The sequence below is a fragment of the Lacerta agilis genome, chromosome 12, assembly GCF_009819535.1.
Source record: "Lacerta agilis isolate rLacAgi1 chromosome 12, rLacAgi1.pri, whole genome shotgun sequence".
In the NCBI taxonomy this organism is placed as follows: domain Eukaryota; kingdom Metazoa; phylum Chordata; class Lepidosauria; order Squamata; family Lacertidae; genus Lacerta; species Lacerta agilis.
The window spans coordinates 9864341-9887692 of NC_046323.1; positions in this window are offsets into that span (position 1 = coordinate 9864341).

Below are 23352 nucleotides of genomic sequence, written 5' to 3' on the forward strand. Positions count from 1 at the left end.
TTTTGAGGAAATTGGAGAACGTCAGATTTTTGGTGAAATTCTGACTGCGCGGGTTAGGGATTTTTTCAAAAAAAGTGTTTCCGCAGGTCAACTTGTCGAAGCCTGATTTCCTTTCCTTGGATAAAAAACCCTTCTGTTTTCACTTGCAAATCTTCCTTCGGAGTATTGGCAAAACTTTGGCACCATTTTTGAGGAAATTGGAGAACGTCAGATTTTTGGTGAAATTCTGACCGCGCGGGTTAGGGATTTTTTCAAAAAAAGTTTTTTCCGCAGGTCAACTTGTCGAGGCCTGATTTCCTTTCCTTGGATGAAAAACCCTTCTGTTTTCACTTGCAAATCTTCCTTCGGATTCTTGGCAAAATTTTGGCAGTTCCTTTTCGATTCAACTCTCAGTTAAGTCTCATGCATTTTGTTGTCTTCTGGCTCTGAATGCCACCACCGCCGGCTGATCAATTTCCTGGACTGCGAGATGCAGCGCCTGGCCAGCTACCCTCTACTACTGAATAATATCATCCAGCACACTCTCCCTCCTCCTCTGTATATTTGTGTGTTGGGTGCAGTGGGGAGGGTGTCCCAGGAGAGCAGCATCTCTCCGCGATTCCATGTTGATATGCTTCCTAACTTTGGGAGGTTGTGAGCTGCATTGAGCCCGCCTTACTAGGGAAAGGCAGCACACAAGAGGGGGATGGTGGGTTGGGGGGGGGGGAGATGATGACGTGTGTTTATATAACCCCCGTCTGCTTGCATTAGTGCCCCATGTGTCTGTAGGGCATAGGTGTTGTTCAGCAGCCCACTTTTCTATCAGCAAACAAGTATCCCTTTGCCTTAAGCATCTGGGCTGCTGCTGCTCACAGCCCCGTCTTGTGCATTGGGGCTGGTGGCGCAGCGCGCCAGGGCGCCAGCCCCCCCAGGGGCGAGCCCGCCGGCATACCGGGCGCCCCCTCCCCAACCCGCCCCTGTGGGCCGGCGGGCGCTCGCGCACCAGCAGCACAGCCACTGCTGCCCCTGCTGCTCCCGGGCGGGCTGTAAGCCGGCCGCCCAGCCCCGTCTTCAAGCGCAGCGAGTGGGGGGAGCCGTGCGACCCCGCCGGCGGCCTCCCACCACCCCCACGGGCGGCTGGGTGCTTGCACCACCTGCGCTCTCCCCCGGACGCCCCGGACGCATGGGGGCGCCGGAAGGATCGCCGTGCCACGGTGGCAGATGTGCCTGAGACGGCCCTGGCTGCTCATCTGCCTTTCAGAACTGTTTGCTTTTAAATGCAGCCTTGTTCCTAGTTTGTGCTGGGATCTGCACTGGGTTTCATGCTAATAAAATGAAACCAACTTTGCGGGCAGCCTCTATGCCTCCCTCCTCCTCTCTCTGCGCCTTCCTTGCTCAGAGTCAATCTGTGAGCCCCAGTGCCTTTGCCTGGCACGCAAGGAGTGTAAGGAGTTCCTTGAAGGAGGAGTTGAGGCAGGCAGAGTACAAGCAGCAGCTGGCCGCCTACCAAAAGCGCCTGGATGCCAGGTCTCTGTGGAAGAGTAGTCACCCACTGGCCAGGCAATTACAGGTAGGGCCTCCCCTTTTCCCTCCCCTCCAACCCCTGGCTTTGCCCTGCTCTTCCCCTCTGTGAAATACTGCCTTTTTCTGCCCCTGCTGTGCAGAACCTTGACCTCAGGACTCATCCAGGAGGGGCCTCTGCAGCTGTGCATCAGCAAGAAGAAGACTGTGGGTACATGAAAGAAACAACCTCTCCTGCCAAGACACGCACACACACACACACACACACACACACACACGTGGCACAGGCCTCTCAGAGTGTAGGGACATGCGCTCTTTCTCTGCAGTTGGCTTTGCCACTTAGACCCCCCCCCCTTTCTATTAAGACAGGAATCAAAACGGGGAGGGGTTGTGGCTTTGTGGCAGAAATACTCTTGAGGTCTAAAAGCCCTGGAGAGCCACTGCTGCCAGAGAGAGGAGACACGGCTGAACTAGACAGACCAAGCAAAGGTCGTCAGGCAGCTTTCGAAAAGAAAGCCAAGCAGTTTTAGAACACGATCCCTAAAACAAAGTAGAACCTTGGCTGTCGAAGCACCCAACTTTCATGGGTATCTAGAGCTCTCATACAACAAGCCACAGATCACAACTCTCCCAGAGAGACCGTGTTTGGGTGGAAGAAGTGCCTTTGTAGCTCCATGGCAGAACACCTGCTTGGCATGCAGAAGGTCCCAGCTTCAACGGCATCTCCGGGTAGGACTCAGGGGAAGACTCCCTGCCTGGGACCCTGATTCTGCAGTCTGGCACCTAGATGTTCTAATCAGGATAGGTGGAGCAGGTGAGCAACAATCCCTCCCCCCCCCCCCGTGAGTTAGGCAGGCACGCCCTGCTTCTGAAAGATCTCATAGTGTTCCTGAAGCCGAAGGGGGGTGGCTGCAGTTGAAATGCTTCCAAAAGAAGGCAGGGGACTCCCTTTTAAGCCCCTGTCGTTCCCCTCTCCCCTTCAAATTTCAGTTGTGCCTTCCCCAAGTAGCACCCCTACACACACACACACACACACAACACAAACACATGCAGATGCCATGGTCCTGTCCTGGTTGCTCTGCAGTCATTAATCCTTGAACTCTTCCATATCATCAGGGCTGGTGCTTTCTATTCTGCACAACTTACAACTTAAGTCTTCAACTGGCTTATAGAAACAACTTTTAAAACTTAATCTACAAAGAAAAAATTAAGTGGTTAAAAGCATGCATATACCATAAGAGGTCACCCCTGGGCTTGGGGTGGTGAAGGGTTATTCTCCCCCCCCCCACTGATGGATGTCTCTGTCCCTAATTTTTAGGCCACTGATCCAAGCTTATGCCGTCTCCCCTCCTGTGACCCTCAGGAGCAAGAGTCAAAGGAGGACAGTGGCTTCTGGTGAGTTGCTGGCTGGGTGTTGCTGCAGCATGGGGTGTCTCCCATGACGGGGGGGGGGGGCAGCCTCAGCCTCCGAGGTCTGGCAGAGCTGCAAGGCATTCTGGGAGTGTCGTCCCATCCCCTTCCTTCCTCCCCCCAGTGAGAAGTTCTGGTCACCAGATCTTGGTGAAGGGCAGCTGTCCTCCTTCTCAGGGATCCCTAACCTCTCCCCTCTGGGCTCCCTCTTTTACAAGAGATAGACGAGGACCTGTGGGGGAGATACACCTCGGAGTCCTCCCAAACCATCTCCTTCTCCATCTGTTGAGATCAGCAGCAGATGAAATCTGACATGGCTGTTTGGGGAAGCTCAAGTACTCCTGAGACTTGGCTGGTTGGCTGGCCTCTCCCGCCACTGAGCTCTGCTATAGCTGAGCAGCACAGGACTGCGGCAGTTTGTTTCCAGCCCCTTTAATCCCCTCTTGCCTGTAGGCATCTAAATATGCAACCAGCAGTGGGATATGAGCAGTTGTTGGCCAAGAGGCACCAGTTGGCCCAGCAAGTGGTTGACTTAACTGGTCAATTTCAGGCTATCCAGGCAGTTGGACTCCCACACCGGAAGTGCCCCTTTGCCGGCCCTGAGAAGTTTGATGGGTCCCCAGCAAAGTTCATAGCCTTTTGGGTCAGTGCCAGTTGTTTCTCAGTTTGCGGGCTGAGGACTCTCTGGCAGATGGGCATAAAGTGGGGTTCGTCATCAGCCTGCTGTCTGGAAGCGCTGCCAAAGAGAGCTTGCTGCAACAAGAGAGACCACTGCTGGCCGATTTTGACACCTTTAGCCAACAGCTCCAGGCCATGTATACGGACCCCGTCAAGACCCAGACTGCCAGCCGCCTGATCTGGGAGCTGAAACAGGGAAATCGTTGGGTGGGGAGTATGCCAGTGGATTTCAGCTGCTGGCACAGGAATTGGTCTGGAATCAGGCAGCTCTAGTGGACCAGTTTCAAGAAGAGCTTTCAGACTTGGTTCTAGATGAACTGGCCTGCACAGAGTGCCTTGCAGACCTGCAAAACCTGATTCACCTGTGCCTCAGGATTGATGGACACCTACAATAGAACAAAGCCCAGGGCAGGACTTGTCTGGTGGCACCTTCTCCAGGTTCCATGCCCCAACCCGCTCTGGAAGCGCTTCCTGCTGAGGAGCCAATGCAAATAGGGGGAATTCGCCCTCATTTGATGATGGCTGAAAAGGAATGGAGATGCAGAGAGGGACTGTGTCTCTACTGTGGAAGCTGGGAATATATGGCAGCCACATGCCCATCAAAGAGGAGGTCTGCTCCCCGCCAGGGAAGTGGAATCCCCCCAGTTTAGGTGGGCTACTAAGCCGGGGTCTGGCCTGTACTGCTAGTGCCCAGTTGCCTCACCCCACACCCTCCAAGCACCTGGTGGTGTCCATTGCCCTGACACCTCCAGGGAGACCAGCCCTGCAGACCTGGGTCATGATCAGTTCAGGGGCTACGGCCAGCTTCATGGGCATGGACTTTGCTACCTGGCAGCAAATCCCCAACCACCTCTTGTGGAAACGATTCCCCCCTTTTTAATATAATTTTTATTAAATTTTCCAATTAAACCAATTACACAAATCATAAACATACAAATCCACACACATCCTCGCTCTGCCGAGCTACGACTTCCCTCCATCACGTCAGCAGGTTTTCTAGTCCAATCCAATCACACAGTTTCTTACTTTAATCCTTCAAACTATGTCGTAGGGTTATTCCAGTCCCGCAAGCGTTTTCAAGCTTCAACAAATTTACTCCAGTCCCTTTGGAATCATCCTGGTTTCGGACCTTGCCAGTCAGTTTTGCAAGTTCAGCAAATTCCATCATCTTCGTCTGCCACTCCTCAATCGTTGGTTGTGGTGGAAACAATTGATGGCCGGCTTTTGTCCCTGGGACCGGTGACCTTGGCAGTGGACAAGCTGCGGTTGCAGGTGGGGAGTAAGGAGGTGGAGTTGGGCCTGGAGTGGTTGGAGACCTATGATCCACACATCTGTTGCTTCTAGAGGACAATCAGCTTTGGTGCCCCAGGCTGCGTGGGCCATGTCTGTTTGGCACCAGCAGCCCTGGCAGCAGGAACGGAGAAGGATGGACTTGTCAACCTGCCTGCCAAGTATGCTGACGTGTTCTGTGAAACAGAAGCAGGCCTCTTGCCACATCATCCAGCACCCTACAACTGCCCTATTCACCTGATTCTCTGGGCTCAAATTCCAGTAGCTCGTATCTACCCTTTGTTGGAGCCTGAAATGGCCGTGTTACGTGAGTTCATCACCAAGAACCTGCAGAGAGGTTTTATACGACCCTCTTCCTCACCGGCCGTTGCTTCTGTACTATTTGTGAAGAAGCTGGGGGAGTTGTGGCTTTGCGATGACTATTGGCAGTTAAACCAGGTCACCACCTGGAATTGGTACCTGCTACCCCTCCTTGTTTTGGATTACATTTACATTCCAAACATTTTATTCAAACATTTACACTGTTTTTCATTCACAAATGAGTTTTTAATTAACATTATTAATTATGTGGGGGTAGGTTATTGGTTTGTGGTGTTTTTTTCTTGTTCTTGTCATGTATTTTGACCTTTTATATTGCATTTTTATGTCTTCAGCGCCCTGAGATCTGTGGATTAAGGGCAGTGTACACCTTTAATAAATGCATTTAATAATAATAATAATAACTTCCACAAGGTGTGTGTCTCTGCTTTTCCTCCTGATGTTTGATGGATGTGATGTTGACATGCCTTCTGCAGAGGTTTTGCAGAGCCCAGGCTACTACACTGTTTTTCCTATAGAGGCCACTGTTTCCTAAGCGGATCTAAAATTTAAATGGCAACTGGCATTTTTCTGTAGCGCTTTCTTTCAGGGTGTGGGACTGTGTTTATCTATGTTTTGGGCCTTCATGTGCTGAATACATTTGAGGAAATGGTTTATGCAAGGCTACCTACTTTGAGTAACAGCCTTCTTTATCAGAAACTATTTTGTGCATGCAGCTCAGTTCTTAAGTGCCACTGACTAGAGGGGGCTCCTTATCTATTTGAAGAGGTTTGCGGATTCCCCAAACAGCATCCATATGTTTTTAACTGCACTGAAAGTGATCCTTAAGCTGGGCTTCTTCCACCCCACCAAGAAAAAGCCAAGGACATTGACTTTGATAGTGGATAGTTAAGAAGATCCTTAAGACTGTAATCCAAAACCGTACTAGAACACAGTGTTTTTTTCTGGAAAAAGGGGGAAACTCACCATGAAGTTAGTTAGTTTGTGTATTGTGACACACACACACACACACACACACACACAGAGAGAGAGAGAGAGAGAGAGAGAGAGAGAGAGAGAGAGAGAGAGGCTAAATGTAAAATGTGATTAATAAACTCAAGCAGACAACAATCTGGATTAGAAATGGCCACAACTTTATTGATTACTGATATAGGTGAATTTTTTGCTCAGGCACTGGGTATATAACCATTCCAGTCCTCCCCAGATAAAATAATAATAATAATAATAATAATAATAATAATAATAATAATAATAATAATAATAATATAATTTTAAAAAGGTAAGGGCTAAAACAACAACAACAACAACAACAACAACAACAACAACAACAACAACAACAACAACCCTTGCCAGAACAGAAGTCCAACTGAACACATTGGGACTTGGTTGGCATCCTTCTGTCTTGGAAGACAATGGGAGGAATGTGCCTTGCAGAGAACTACAAAGCCTGCTGTAGTTGCAGGGACTGAAAGGGGAGAGACATGTTTTACTGCAGCTGGGGCAGATGAAGGCATCCGGTTGTGCTAATGCTGGCTTCTAAGGTGATCTCAGGGGCCTGGGGGCTTCCACTCTATGTGAACTGGCCCAAGTCAGCCCTCATCCAAAAACTGAGCCTAAACATGAGCCAGAGGCATGCAGAGGTTACAGTATTTGGCTAGGATTGAGGAGACCTAGGCTGAAATCCCCACACAACCATGAAATTCACTATCTCTTGGCCTGGTTTATCTCAGGGCTGTTGTGAGGATAAAAATGAGGGTGGGCATTTTGATTGCTTTGACCTACGTGGTGGGAAATTGGGGTGTAAGTGTAATAAAGACATCAATAAATGTAACTGCATTTACGTAAATTATTCCCCTAGCCCCTGTCTTTCCTCCTCCTGTTTTAGCTGCTCCAAGCGCAAACTTGGGACTATTGCCTATTTTACTGCAACGCTTCCCACTCCATTTCCCAGACTACTACGACGTTCCAAAAGGCTATCCTTCGTGTTGTCAGCTGGTGCATTTGAATGCAAAGCTTATCATATATCTATGATCTGAGAAATTCTTTTGTTTCATTCATCGTGGCTTAAGGTTCTGACATGTATAACAGCAAATTGCTTTTTTTCATTCCTGTTTCTCGGGAGTAAGTAGAAACAGTCGGGCCCCTACTGCCTTATGAATGCTAGAGATTGCTTCAGCCACAAGATGGCAGGGCCAGCTCTGTTTTACGGTAACATCTGCAAGAATAACTTGCTTCCACCTCTGTATGTTGAAGCCTAGATGTGGTTTGTGTGTGTGTGATTAGCCCTTAACAGCTTTTGGTGTACAGTCAGGGCCGGATTTAGGTTTGATGAGGCCCTAAGCTACTGAAGGCAATGGGGCCCTTTATATGTCCAGCTGTCCTTTGTCAACAACAAATTGTTGCTGTTTTTTGTGTTGAATATATGCTATGTGGTAATTTATGGACCTAATAGGTATCTAAAGCCATTTACACATAACAAAATATGTATTTTACTTACATCATAGGAGCCTACACAACACAACACCAAACAAAACACTGTTGCTGTATGTAGGTTTTATTTTATTTGGTTTTTTTTAATCTTATATTTTGGAAATGTAAGGTACATCCAGTTTTTTTCCCCTTTAATTTTTTTTGGGGGCCCCCAAGAGAGTGGGGCCCTAAGCTATAGCTTGTTTAGCTTATACGTAAATCCGGCACTACCGGTATGTACAGTGCATGTTTAAATATTTTGGATCATTACAGACCACAGATTTCATCTCTGCATAGCTGTCACCAGAATCTCGTGAGATCTCATATGTGCCATGAGATCTTGACAGAACCTATCCTCGTTGCTTCATGGGTGCTGCTGCACAACCCAAGTAAGGGAGTCTTCGGCTGCAGGGCAGTGGTGGTGGGACACCACTTTCCTGTTTTGCCTCAGGCAGCAAAATGGGATGCGCCGCCCCTGCTTTCTGCTGTCCATGATGATCAATAATCCTTATGAAAACATCCTTTGCTGTATATGGCGACAGTCCCTAGCCTATCAATGTTATTTTTCTCTCTTTTTTGGGGGGGGGGGAGATCTATTCATTATTATTATTATTATTTAATCAGAAAAGGAGGAAGCTAATCAATTTACAAAAATAGCCATACATATAAACATACATTTTTTTCTGGGTGACGCATACCCCTAAACATTTTGTGAATCTTTGTACTTTTGTCCATTTACTGTATTTATTTTTCCCAAATTGAACTATAAAATGGTGATTTTCTTAACTCAAAATGAGAGTACCCCTAAACATATTTTTTTAGAAAAAAACATTGCATATAAACCTATCTTACTAAAACTTCTTGCTTAAACATCCTAAGTATCTTCAGTAGTTTTTGTAAATGCTTCATTGTGTTTTTAATATTTTGTTTGGAGTCACCCAGGACTCAGCTATATAAAACAGTTTGTGTTTTAAGTGCAATATACAATGTGACACTAGATGGCGGTGGTGAGCCTTGTGGAAAATTCAATGTATTTTTTAAAATGCTTTTTCAGAATGGTGTTTTTTTAAAATGTGTGTAGATTCCACTCCAGAGTGGCTGGGGCAACTCAGACACATAGGGTTGTATATAAATAAAATATGAATAAGAAGTATTATTAAAGTACAGTACCCTAAAGATCTTAAACATCTAAAATATTTAAATATTTCTGCTTAAAATAGCCTATATTATTGTATACCAGTATTCTATAACTCTTTCCAACAAATGGATCTACTGGATCCGATTTGTTTAAGAATGGTGGTAGCCCAATCAAGTCGGAGTAGAGCATCTAAATTAATGTGAATTCCATAAGTCCATTTATTTTAGTTGGTTTACTCTGAATATGAGGTAACTGGAAGTTATCCTATTTCTTTACATGCCATGTGTTTTCTTCACATCAGCTCAGTGTTTCTTAGCTTGTTCCTAACACTTGCCACCTACTTTTATGTTTCCTGGTTTAGAATCTACCTTCCAATATTTAGCGTAGAGATTCCTTGCAAAACAAACCGTACCATCTGCACCTGAATTTTCCTAGTGACCCAGTAACCCTTAGTATAATTAAAAAGGCACAATAGTAGGTTAACAACAACTAAATTTATCAGTTTAAAAAAGTGACTATAATTATAGCCATTCACTAATATTTCCTTACTGTCTAGCATTCCAACCATAAATGAAAAAACAACAACCACCCAACTCCTATTTTCTTCCTTTTGCTTATAGGGGCAGCATTTCACACCCTCTGTCTAGCTTGTCACTTTACTCTTCCATGGTATCCAGCGTAATTGTATTGACATTTTTAAAGCAGCGTTCCTTCTAACTTTTCACCGCTCAAAATGTTCAGCCTTTCCCAAATTGAAAGGAAAGAAAGAAAGAAACATCACCTGGTGTCTCTTCCTTCATTCCACTTTAACATATGTTTATGCTTCCCAGTGTTGTGTTGCTTCAGTAACAACCGATACACATTTGAAAAAACCTTTATCTTATTTCCCCTCCCCACCCCTGCTTAGTTGTGACTAGGCACTAAATACTAGATATTTTCCAGATAAAAATGTGTTTATTGGGAGAAACTGGCACAACAGTGCAGATGGATTTCCATAAGGATTTTGTGCATGGTTTGTTCGTTTGTTTTTACAAAAAAGAGGGCAAATTGCTGCAGAACTGTGGAGGACTGGATTTAAAATTGGAAGCATGACAGGTTGGGAGAAACCAAAATGGACAGACTCATCCATCTCTACTTACTGTCTTCCCTTTCCTGCCTTCCTTCCCTTCCTTCCTCTTCCCCAGAGGAAGGACCAGTCACTATTGCAGAGGTCTGAACTGGCTACTTGGAGAGGGCTCCCACTTTCTCCCTTCCATTGCTCCATCCATTTTGGCTACCCCCTTCCTTATCTCCTTCCAAGGCCCACAACCCCACCCATGAAATTAGGCTGAGAGTGACAGGTTGCCCACCACAGCTTAAATCACCTGCACGATAAATTCATTTTGCAGGCACTGGTTCACAATGCACCTCTGCTGGGCTTATTTGAAAACACTGAGGAATTAATTGTCTTTTTTTTTTAAGTGGTGGGCTGGTGGGTGGAAGGCAAAACAGGCAAAGGCAGGGAAGAATGAATGGTCTCTTGACCTATTACCATTTGGCAGTTCTATATTCCAACAGATGGAGATAGAAAATCAGTGAAACAGCCTTGAAAGGAACTGTGCAATCCAAAAAGTATTCTGCTGGGGAATGCCAAGTTAATACAAATAGTCTACTTACAAATGGCAGGAAATGGCATTCTAAAATTGCCTTTTTTCTTTAGGGTGCCTCCTGGTACTGACTGCTGTGGACCCCAGTAGTGTGTTGCTTGGACTTCTTTGAATTGAATTGAGAATCACAAGGGCCAGATGGTTCAGGAGAAACAGAGTAGAGTGGCAGGGATCTTTGGACTGCCAGAGGTGAACATCCAGAGAGATTTTCAAAACACTAAGGAAAAAAACCCAGAGCCTTTCTCACACCTAAAATCAAATTGTTCTGGGCCAGAAAAGATCCGTTAACTCTACTGCCTAAGTCATGCTGCCATTTAGCTCAGTAACAGCGGAGTTTGGTTCATTCTGACCTCTACTGTATGATAACTCTTTGGGCTGTTCCACTAGCCTTTCCAGACAGGTAAAAGGTAAAGGCAAAGGACGCCTGGATGGTTAAGTCCAGTCAAAGGCAGCTATGGGGTTGCGGCGTTCATCTCACTTTTCAGGCCGAGGGAGCCGGCGTTTGTCCACAGACAGCTTTCCAGGTCATGTGGCCAGCAGAACTAAACTGCTTCTGGCGCAACAGAACACCGGGATGGAAGCCAGAGCGCACGGAAACGCCATTTACCTTCCTGCCGCAGCGGTACCTATTTATCTACTTGCACTGGCGTGCTTTCAAACTGCTAGGTTGGGAGAAGCTGGGACAGAGCAACGGGAGCTCACCCCATCACGGGGATTCGAACCACCAACCATCTGATCAGCAAGCCCAAGAGGCTCAGTGGTTTAGACCACAGTGCTACCCGCTTCCTAGCGCTACCAGTGTCATGGGTCGCTGGATGGTATTTCCATGACATACGGTATTTTGATTGGTTGTCAGTTTGCCAGGCTCACCGCAAGTAGGCCTTTGCCAAAGTTTGCTTTAAGCGCCGGCTCCATGGTATGAGGACCTAGGACCTTGATCACTTCTGCACTGGTGAAAAAACAGTATCTTCCTCTGCAGCTCCAAGCTGTTTGCGGGAGAGAGCGCCCAACTATGTGCAGTGAGCTCCCTCATCTCCATTTTCCACAAAGGCTATGGCTTTGTTCTACTTCCACAGCTGGAGGCACTCTGCCCAGTTGCACTCAGACACTCTGGTGGCTGGCTTCCCATAGGTATCTGTCTGGTCACTGTGAGAATAGGATGTTGGTCTGGGTGGGCTACTGACCTGCTCCTCCAGGGTTTTTCTCCTGTTCTTATGAACAGCTGTGCTTCTGGTGTGTAAGGACAGAGTTTCCATGTCAAAGATTCTGGCACAGGTGAGCCCTAGGCCCTGAGTCTGTTTCCTGCTCCCCCTTAAAACTATCTGAAATGAAGAGAGGTACTTACTTGACAACCACAGATAAAATTAGTCGCCAGCGAACTCTTGTATAGGGAGGGCCCATCAGTTCTGTGACATACAATTGTCAAGTCTCTGGTAAATAAACAGAACGTCCTTAAGCTTTGCCTCTCCCCACAATAATTTGCCTCTCCCCACAATAAACTAAAGTTGCGTCAGTAGTTTTCCATTTCTAATTACTGTGGTGCTATGACATCTGCTGGTACCCATCGATTATCTCATATGGATTGGGCTGTTCTTATATTCTAGCTAATCTGGCCGTAAATATCACACACGTTCCCTACAGAGATTTCAGCCCATCTGCTGCAGAAGCAGAGAGGTTAAGCGCTTAGTGGAAGAACAGAGGCAATTGAGGCAGCAGCTGAACACTGTGGATGCTGCTGAACTGGAGCCAGGCTAACCAACTGGCAGATTCCAGCAGGGGTGCCTTCAACAAACTCAAGTGTTTCTTCTTCCTCTTTGCAATAAAAAATTGCCACTTTTTTTTTTTGTTCCACAAATATTCAAGCTGGTTTTCTTTTTTTGTCCACACAGGCAGTTCATCTGCTCCCTTTGGCTGTGTGGGAGATAAAATAGTGGCCTGGTTCGCATGCCGCGATAAGCCACAGTATAGTTTACCACAGGGGTAGGCAACCTAAGGCCCGTGGGTCTCTATCCGGCCGGCGGACGGTCCGTGAATCTTTCAAATGCATCTCTGCTTTATTTGTGGGGCCTGCCTGGTGTTTTTACATGAGTAGAATGCATGCTTTTATTTAAAATGCATCTTTGGGTTATTTGTGGGGCATAGGAATTCGTTCATATCTTTTTTTCAAAATATAGCCCAGCCCACCACATGGTCTGAGGGACGGTGGACCGGCCCATGGCTGGAAAAGGTTGCTGACCCCTGGTTTACCACAACTGTGAGAGTGCTGGCTTTCAGCAAAAGGTTTGCTCCTCCCCAGTCTTTTTTAGCTGAGTGCAGAATGATAGCTAAACCATAGTTTGGCTTAGTGTGTCATCCAAACATGGGATCTTGATTTAAGGTCTTTGCTCCACAATGTATAACCATAGGAGAAACCTTGGCTGCAGATCGTGGAGCAGATACCTTAACCACAATCCAAGGTTTGCGTGACATGCTAAGCTAAACTGTGGCTTAGCTGCTACACTGACCTAAACAGCCTGGTGAGTGGATGGACAAAACACCTGCAGTCTCCTTCACAGGAATCAACACGTTCACACGTTTGAGCGAAGCCATAGTTTGGCTTATCACTATGTGAGAATGCAACTTATGTGCTCGTGCATGTTGTCTGTATGCGTGCACAAACTTTTTCCAGATGCATGTAGTCTGTTGGAAACAGGAGAAAGCTAAGCAAAAACATGATACTTCATCCGACAACGTGTGTGTGTGTGTGTGTGTGTGTGTGTGGTGATTTGGCAAGGTATCGCAATTCTTACATGGGAGATAATAGCTTTCACAATAGTTGGTTGTGTTTACAGAGAGGCCTCATTTTCCGTGTTGTGCATCCCCTGTTTTCTTTGGGCAAACAAGTTTTAGCAGGTTCTTTAAACACAATAAAAACCTGCAAAATGATCTTATGAGATGACAGACAGTGATGCTTCCATTGTGGTGGCAGCAAGGGAAGCTATCATCTGCCCTGAACCTTGCTAAACCTATGCTTTCCCTAAAGCTACAAAATCATTGATGCCATAAGCTATGAGCTCCCTGACACCAGCTGGGGATGAAAAATCCAAGGAGAGCTTTTCACTTGGCCTCAAAAAGCCTTCCTTTCCATATCAAAATAAGGCGCACTGTCTTTTTGAATAGAAAGAAGAAAAGGATGCGAAGTCTGTGCTAAGTTACAGCCACTGGAATAGTTTCACAGACCTCAGCGGAGTTAAGAATACGGCTGCTGGTTACACAATGTCAGCACGAGTCCTGCTGATTTCTGTTCCTGTATGCAGGTAAACGTTCTCCATGTAAAAAAGCAATTCAACAGCATATGTTTAGTGAGAAACATTGATTTGCCTGCGCTCTCAATGGGATGATGTATGAGCCAACATGGAAGTCAATAACAGAAGCAAAACGTATGAGCTTGAGATAAGCAACAGAGGGAAAAGAAAATCAATCTTAACCAGGCTGCCGTTGCAAAGAAATGTTCATATTAAGGAAGGATAGATAAGCTACAAAAGGCACTTCACTAGCGTGCCTGAGACCAATTATGTCCTTGGACTAGCATGGTACTAATATTGATAGAGTTCTATAGAAGATTTAGGATATCATAGAGGGAGCAAAAAAGCAAAGACATCACCTTGCCGACAAAGGTCCGTATAGTTTAAAGCTATGGTTTTCCCAGTAGTAATGTACGGAAGTGAGAGCTGGACCATCAAGAAGGCTGATCGCCGAAGAATTGATGCTTTTGAATTATGGTGCTGGAGGAGACTCTTGAGAGTCCCATGGACTGCAAGAAGATCAAACCTATCCATTCTCAAAGAAATCAGCCCTGAGTGCTCACTAGAAGGACAGATCCTGAAGTTGAGGCTCCAGTACTTTGGCCACCTCATGAGAAGAGAAGACTCCCTGGAAAAGACCCTGATGTTGGGAAAGATGGAGGGCACAAGGAGAAGGGGACGGCAGAGGATGAGATGGTTGGACAGTGTTCTCGAAGCTACTAACATGAGTTTGGCCAAACTGCGAGAGGCAGTGAAGGATAGGCGTGCCTGGCGTGCTCTGGTCCATGGGGTCACGAAGAGTCGGACACGACTGAACGACTGAACAACAACAAAAAGAGGGAGCATGGTCGGAGCTTACTGAAAGCAAAAGTCATATTGGCCCTGCCCAACGGAGCGCGAGGGGCGCCGGAGGGATCTTCGCACCAGGGCGCCGTATTTACTTAAGACGGCCCTGCTTGAGTATTTCTTCCACACCATCAGAGTGATTCCTACCCTTTTTGAAGAGTCGAGACCGCCTTATGTTATGTGTTCTAATGGAACATCTGCTCCTTAAAATATCGCCCCAAAATATCCCTTCTCCATTTTGGTATTCAACCAGTAAATAGCCGACATATTCAACCAGTAAATAGCCGACAAAATGCAGGTTTTTTCTTTTTCTTTTTTAAAAACACATTTCAGGATTGGTACTCTGAAATTCGGAAACTATTCTGTCAGTAAAAAGCTGGCTTACATGCATGCAGGTTGTGTTTTTAACATTTCTCCCTTGGCATTCCGGAATTCTTTAGCTGTTGTGTGTGCAAAAATGTGACGCTTACTGTCCCTCTGACACCCCCAGCCACAGTTATAGCCCAATCTTTTCTTTTTTTCTACTCACATGTCTTCAGTTTGATGTGATATATTTCCTTTTTTATTCAACCTGCATTGTGGGTTTCTACCCTGGGAAGGTCATAATGGCCAATCAAATAGACACATTTAGTTACACAGAAGAACAGATAGCACAACTATTAGATACTTCCTCCTTTTTAACAGGATGATGATGGTGGTGGTGTATTTATTTATTTATACATACCCTGCCTTTTTTCCTGCTAGGGATTCAAGGTGTCGTAAAGAAAAATAAAAGAACAGCTAAAAACACAGAGAGGGAAACAAGAAAAAAACCCACAATTAAATATTGATAGAATTAAATATTGCATAAACATGCAGTATAAATATAGATATGCATAATTGGGTAGTATCTATCTGTTTCAGGAGACAATGGAAGAAGTGAAGTAAAACTCCTGGAGAGTTACAACTCCTGCTGTGGCTGCAGAGACCGACATGGAAGAGACATGTTTTGTTGCAGCTGGGGCAGATGGAGGAGTCTGGCTGTGCTGATGCAGGTATACGGCATCTCTTCTTTCTGCACTCCTCCCAGCAGTCATTCCTCTTCTGGTTCCTGCTGTGGATACATGACCTGAATATATATATATATATATATATATATATATATATATGTGTGTGTGTGTGTGTGTGTGTGTGTGTGTGTATAGAGAGAGAGAGAGAGAGATAGTCAGTCTATTAAAAAATATACCATTAATTACAATAAAAACAGCATGGCATCAGCCCATTCATTAAAAGCAGTCAGTTCCCCAAAGCCTGTTGGAACAAGACCACCTTTGCTGGCAGAAGGACAGCAAGGAGGGAGTCAGCCTAGCCTTTCTAGGGAGGGAGTCCCAAAGTGTGGGAGCAGTCACTGATAAGGCCCTGTTCTGCGTCCCCACCAAGCGTTCCCATGAATGTTTTGGGACTGAGAGAAAGGAGTTCCCCAGAGATCTCAAAACACGGGCAGGTTTGTTTGCGAGGATATGGTCTTTCAGGTATCTTGGACCTAAGCCATGTTGGCCTTTATAGGTCAAAACCAGCACTCTAAATTGTGCCCCAAAGCAGACTGATAGCCAGAGAGGCTGCTGGGACAAGGGAATCACATGCTGCCTATAACCAGTCCCGGTTAAGAATCTGGCTTCAGCTTTTTGAGCCGGTTGAAGTTTCTGAGCACTTTTCAAAGGCAGCCCCACACAGAACACATTACAGTAATCCAAATGATTATATCTAATGCACCAGCTCTTTGAGATAAATACGAGCTCTTAAAAATGAAATATATGAAATCTGAAGCCCAGAGAGATTATTGCAAGAGGAATCTTATCCCAAGAGGTTTGAGGTTTCTAAAAGAACAAGGCATGTTTCCATTAAATGAGGAATTTAAAAATAAGTGGATGCAATTTGAACAAATGATGACCCTTGGGGCCCCGATTTTACAATTCTATACAATTCAGTTAAAAAGGAAAAGGGGATTAAAGAGGTGAAGAAAGAACTTAAAAGAAAAAAAGGATAATATAACAGCAGATCTGATCAACCATGTGAGATCATCAAGGAGTCAGATAAAAAATTAACTATAATGAAACGCCCACAATTAAAAAAGAGGGATTTTAGAAATATAAATTAGAGACTCGTAAATTAGCAACTTTCAAAAAACAGTTGGAAACAAGCCATGAGTTAGATATTGATAATAGTTTCCCCCTTTAATATTAGGGATGTTTCCACCTATGACTTATCTTGTCATAACAGAGAACAAAACAGTAGAAAACTGACATGCGAAAATCTTAAAAACCAACTCATTTTAATCTATAGTTGAATTACAAGCATTATTTAGAAAAGTGCAGAGATCCAATGTTTCTCAAGGGTGCCAATGGACTCAGTTATACAGCTGCAAATAAAATGTTTTGAACATGTTGTAAAGTGCAATATACAATTGTGACACTAGATGGCGATGGTGAGCTATAGCAAATTCAACACATTTTTCAAAACGATTTTTTTAAAAAAGCATTTTCACGACGTTTTTAACATGCACGTAGATTCCAACAATGTTGCAAGAATCAACTTTTTAATTCCTTTCTATTTTATCACCTTTGTAAATGTTTGAAAACCAACACACCATTAAAAAAAGAAAAGAAATTCCAGTTTATTTCTACGGTGGAAAGGGATGGGGTTGAATCCCACCAGCAAAACAGTGACAGTTCGAAAGTGGCCCTAAACATATTGGATATGTTATATTAATTGCCATTGGTTACACACAGTTATGGAATGTTGTTTATAATTTTTAATCTCGTCTCATGGTTTCTCTAAAGAAGAGCTCCATGCTTGTTGAAATGAGTCATGCTGGCTCTGATTTTTACAACAATATGGTTCGATTTTCGGGGGGCAGGCAGCCTTGAACCTGTATTTTTGGAACAGAAGCAAGTGGAAACCTTTCTTTTTTAACTTGGATTTTAAATGTAGGAATGAAATGTTCTCTCACGGAGAACTTTTGAAGCACAGGCATACTATTTTGAGCCCCTTAGTGCTCCAGGAAGAATCTGTTCTTTAATTCCATTTCTCCCCCGTTCAATAAGGTTTCGTTGTGAAGATTGGCTAAAGCCACAGGAGAATACAGCCCCTCTCTTTGGGTCTTTGCTAAATGGGAGCAGCACACAATGGAGTTTCAGGGACGTTATTGTCGCAAAAGGGAGCTGGGAAATCAGTATGTGGTAGTCGGTTCAAAATTGGCAGCCCCTCTTGCTTTTCCCTCTTGCTTTTCCCTCTTGCTTTTCCCAGAAGCAGGACTGAAAGAGAGTCTGAGCCCAATTCAGGTACACCAGCATCACTTTCGAATCCAGGGCCAGTGTGACTAAATGGTTAGAGTGTTCTGCCTGGAAGATCTGAGTTCAAATTCCTACCCAGCTATGAAGCTCACTGGGGGACCTTCAGCCTAAAGTTCTGAAGAACACCACCTTAGATAGATATTTATTATTACGGCCATTGGCCCATTGTGCACAATTTTCTAAACAACATATATAAGAACACCACCCTTGTTAACAGGAGATGAAATTATTATAAAATATATTGTCATCATGGTGTGTTCTTAGAAACATGAATTATTAGATTACAAGAGGGGTGAGCAGATCCTCCCCAATAATAAGTCTCTATTCCCTTCCAGATTAGTCTTGACAGTTTGGATAATGAAAATGTCAAAATGTGGAAACCGGCTGCCTTTAGGTTAAGAAGGTACATTATTACAGCTTGTACATTGTCACCATTAATTGGAATTGCATTCAGCAAGGGGGTCATCATTTCACCGTGGCCAAATTACAGTGGAAAAACAATAAGAATAACTGAGCCGGGGAGAAACGTAGCATGCCGAAACAATGGCATGGCTGACACAGAGCAGATTGACGAATCAGTAAAAATAGCATTTCGAAAGAATTGGTGGATGGAAGAGAAGCTATTCTATTCAAAGATTTTGCTGTATTTGTATGCCATATGGTATTGATTCCACACGTGCAAGAAATCAATATTTTAGTGTGACCAGCTATTTTTTGGAACTCCCTGCCAATGGATATTAGGCAGGTGTCTCCATTGCACTATGTTCTCACTCCCAGGGGCGGAGGAAGGGGGTGCGTGGGGGCCCCACCCTGGGTGTCACCACTGAGGGGGGGTGACAAAATGCCGGACAGCACTCACCGCAGGGCCTACAGCGTGCCCGAGCCATGCTTCCTGAGAGAGACATGGTGGCTTGGGCGTGCAGGCTCCTCAATGTCCAAATGTCCAAAGGGCGGCTGAGGGGGAGGAGGCAGGCAGACTCCACTGAGCGTCCTGCCCTGGCTCACCCCCATGGGCGGCTGGCCCCACCCCTGGGCGCAGGGCACGTGCACCAGCCCAGGCGCCCAATCGGCTTGCTCCACCGCTGATATTCATATCAGTTGAAAGCATGTGGGGTTTTTTTGGGGGGGGGGTTCCCTCAAAAACCTGCATGAACATGGAATGGACTTGCCTGTCTGCTCTTGTGCATAAGACGTGGGTCAAATACTGTTTCGTCCATCCAAAGCTCGCGGCATCTCTTAGTAAGACTGAGAGAGAACCATGCCAAACCGGGAGTGATTTCAGGAGAGTCATTTATACATCCTCACTCCACAGAGCCTGGGAAGAAATAGCAAAGGCTACTTACTCCCTTTCAAAATGGAGATTTGCAACCAAATTCCTTTGTCCCATGTTCAAAGGTAAATATTCAGCATTAGAGCGGAGAACATTCACAGTTCATTATCAGCTAGTTAAAATTCAGTATGCAGCCATGGGAAAAAAACCCAGGGTTAGCAATACACATTTAATCATTCTTCATTTCGGTGTCAATTAAACAATTATATTTAACATGGGCATCAAAAAAGTTTGTCCACCTAGTGCCACTTAACCAAGGGGCAGCTAAAAGAGAAACAGAGTGGGACATATAAGCAACCAAAACTTCAAGGCAAATAATATGAAGCTAGTCTGAAACTGGGGCCAAGAAGAAGTCACAATGTGCAGACATCACAGAATGATAGAAAGCACTGGAGACCACAGTCTTTCCAGAATGACGGCTCCCCACATCAAATGGAGGGCGACGTATGCGTGGTCGTGCACAGCCCCCTGAATTCCTGGGCAACACCTGGAAGTTCGGACTGGCTTTGCCTTCCCCCAGAAGGGATACCTGGGGTCTCCGCCTACCCAATGGGGACTCCGCCTGTCCACACAAAAGTGGCAACGCTCCCTAGAGTGCCCAGTTAAGTGGGCCATAACAGCCCCATTCATTTAGGATGCCAAAAGCAGAGACCCAATAGCTTACAGTCTCATAGGGCAGCACCAGAGACTTCAAAATATGCTGAGCAGAATGCAAAATGGAAATGTGACAATGGAGCAATTGATCATTTCCCCTCATGGTAGGTGGTAGTGGTTCAACAACAATTCACAGAGCAGATTAAATATCCTAGTTACAGGAGACCCCTAAGGCTACAAACCCCACAATAGCACAAGCCAAGAACAAATCCAAAGTTGTTGTTTTTTAAGAAAAAAATTCAAAATATATAAAGGTCAGTTCATAACAGGCCCATGCAGAAGTAAAGAATGCTAACTTTTTGACCACATGGAACACGCCATCAAATTTAGGCTCAGCTGCCTTCATAACTCCCATGCCATGTAACAAAATAAGATTATAACTCTTGAGACTGCCTGCCAAAGAACTGAGTCCCAGGTGGATGAAAATTCATTCAGAGCACAAATCTGATTTCATTGCACTAGAATTAAGATATGTTTTGAGATGGAGTACTGATCTTTCAATCTGTAGCGGAAATGGCTTATAACTGAAGGACATTCTTTTAAGCATTCTTCTGTGATATCTTTCTCTCTGCGGGATTCTGGTCCTCATTAACAGAAATTCATCCTTTCCTGCGAGGGCTGTTCTTTTTCAAAGCTGCCAGGGGTTTGCCCTTTATTGCTTAGTCGTGTCCTTTAGAACAGTTTATGTGGAATAGTCCAACGGAGTCTGAAGTTTCAGACATGAAATACTTGAAGCAACGTGGCAATTTTTTAAAAGTGGGAAAAATTCTGTCTGGTTCACTTCTGCACAAAGAGTAGCACTTTCAATAGCGCTATTGCTTTATACTGAAAAATTAAAAACAGGCAAAATTCCCTATGAAATGAAGAGAAAAAGAACTGAAAAGAGCAGGAAGAACGGTGGGTTTAGACCAGGGTGAGGAAATGGATGTAGCTGCTGGGCTGGTTCCTTATCTCTCCCCTCCCCGCCACTCACATTGGACAGATGGACAGGGCTGTCCACCTGTCAATCACCTGACTGCAGAAAGAATGTGCAGCAAATGAGGGGTGATAAAAGGCACTGAGAAAGCAGCGATAAAGTGCAACCTCAACAGAGATGTAAAAATATGCAAGGAGCATAATGTCTTGACAGCAGTTAGCCAACAGTGATTAAATGACAGCTCATTATAAAGGTTTTTGTAAAGCTCATATTAAAAATGCACAGACCCTTAGGCCCCACCATTCATTTAAAGCAGCATCACACCACTTTAAACAGTCATGGCTTCTTCTCCCAAGGTAAGCTGGGAACTGTATTTAATTAAGACAGCTGAGGATTGTTAGGAGATGCTTATTCCCCCCACAGAGAGCTGCAATTCCCAGAATCCCTTGGGGAGAGGGATTGGTTGTTAAACCGCTCTGGGAATTATAGCTCTGTGAGTGGAATAGGGGTCTCTTAATCAGGGGCGGCACACCCTGTTTCACCGCCTGAGGGGGAAATGGGAACATGCCACCACTCCATCCCACCATAAGACCTTCTCCACCAGTGGCAGAGGCAGTGGGGCAGGCAGGGCAGCTGCAGGGACAGCACTCTTTCAGCTTCTGCCGCTCAAGATGGCTGCTTCATCCTGTCTCATGGGCAGGCCAGCTCTGCTCCCAATAACTCTCAGTGTCCTTAAAAAACTGCAGTTCCCAGTGTTAGAGGTAAAAAGTGGGTCCTAAAACCCTTAATCCCACTCTTTAAAATACATTCTGAACAAAATTAGTGAAGCAGCAAAGAGTTTATTGAATACAATACGTTCATAGCTAGAGCGGGTGTCCAAAGTAGGCACACCCAAAATTTACAAAGCATAAGCTTATATTCCTTATACCTGAAGCGTTCTGTGCCATTTGCGCATGCGCAGAATTCACGATGTCGCACTTTGCACATGCGCAAAATGGACGCTCGGGTTATGTACTTTTCGGGGTGAAAACGGCACCCTGGAATGGATCGGGTACGTAACCCGAGGTACCGCTGTACTCTGATTTCGATGACCACTGCTCCTGTTTACCTTTCTCCTTATTTGGTCCATGTTCCTATGTTTTTACACATTGACTCAAGCGACAAAGCCACACCCTGACCACTAACAGGTGTAAACGAGTTCTATACCTGCTGAAGCATACAATTAAACCGTATTCTAACTGCAAGCTGCCCTATTTATGAGCATCCTAACCACAAGCTGCTCTAAATGTAAGTATAAGCAAGTCTGTGCTGTCTGTGGTTATCTAGCAGTTGCAGCATTGTGGCTTTTGTGAAAAAGCAACATTATCATTCTCACACCAGGTCCTTGGGGGAAGCCAGGCCTGCTTGGAGTGATACAGCGTTAAATGGATAGTATCAATGAGGCCTTATAGGAAGGGAAGTGGCCAAGGCAGAAGACCACCACTGTGGCTTCTTCATGGCCCTAAGCACTTTCATACAATGCATATCGTAGGGAGGGGAGGAGCAGAAAAACGGAGGCGGCCTTTGATGTCGGCAGGACAACAGGTTCTGAACAGGAGCAATCTGACCCATCACTTTGGATGTTCAGTACTGGGGTGCACAATTGAGAGCTTTCCCGAATTAGAATGTATCTTCATTGAATGGGTCTTATTCTTGAGTGTCAAATGACTCTTGCTTTCCATGCATGACATGGTTGGGTAGGAAAACAGAACCTCCACCCTTTCCTTTTGGTTAACTTTTTTCCCTTTTGTCAAGAAATCAAGAAGATTCCCTCCCCCCTTCTTTGCACTCTAGCCCACTTCTCCGTGATGTGAGGATCTCTCCAAACTGGCCTTGAATGTCACTTTATGATAAGTTCAGGGCAACTTGGTTCTCCTCTCTCGGTGGAATCATTCGTCATCCAAAGGCTGGAGGCAATAGCAGTCCAAGCCACTTAGTGCTGGAGGTCCAAACTGATCCTTCTGGTAATAAGAGATGTTGTGTTCAGTATTTCAGTCGTGTCCGACTCTTCGTGACCCCATGGACCAGAGCACACCAGGCACGCCTATCCTTCACTGCCTCTCGCAGTTTGGCCAAACTCATGTTAGTAGCTTCGAGAACACTGTCCAACCATCTCATCCTCTGTCGTCCCCTTCTCCTTGTGCCCTCCATCTTTCCCAACATCAGGGTCTTTTCTAGGGAGTCTTCTCTTCTCGTGAGGTGGCCAAAGTACTGGAGCCTCAACTTCAGGATCTGTCCTTCTAGTGAGCATTCAGAGATAATCACAACCAATGAGGGAGGCCGATCGCTGTGTATCAGGAGGACTATTAAATCCAAACAGCTCTCTACCACAGCGATGAAAAAAGAGGCCGTATAATAGTGCCTCTCTTTTTAGCACAATATGTAAAGGTAAAGGTACCCCTGACCGTTAGGTCCAGTCATGTCCGACTCTGGGGTTGCGGCGCTCATCTCGCTCTATAGGCCGAGGGAGCCGGCGTTTGTCTGCAGAGAGCTTCTGGGTCA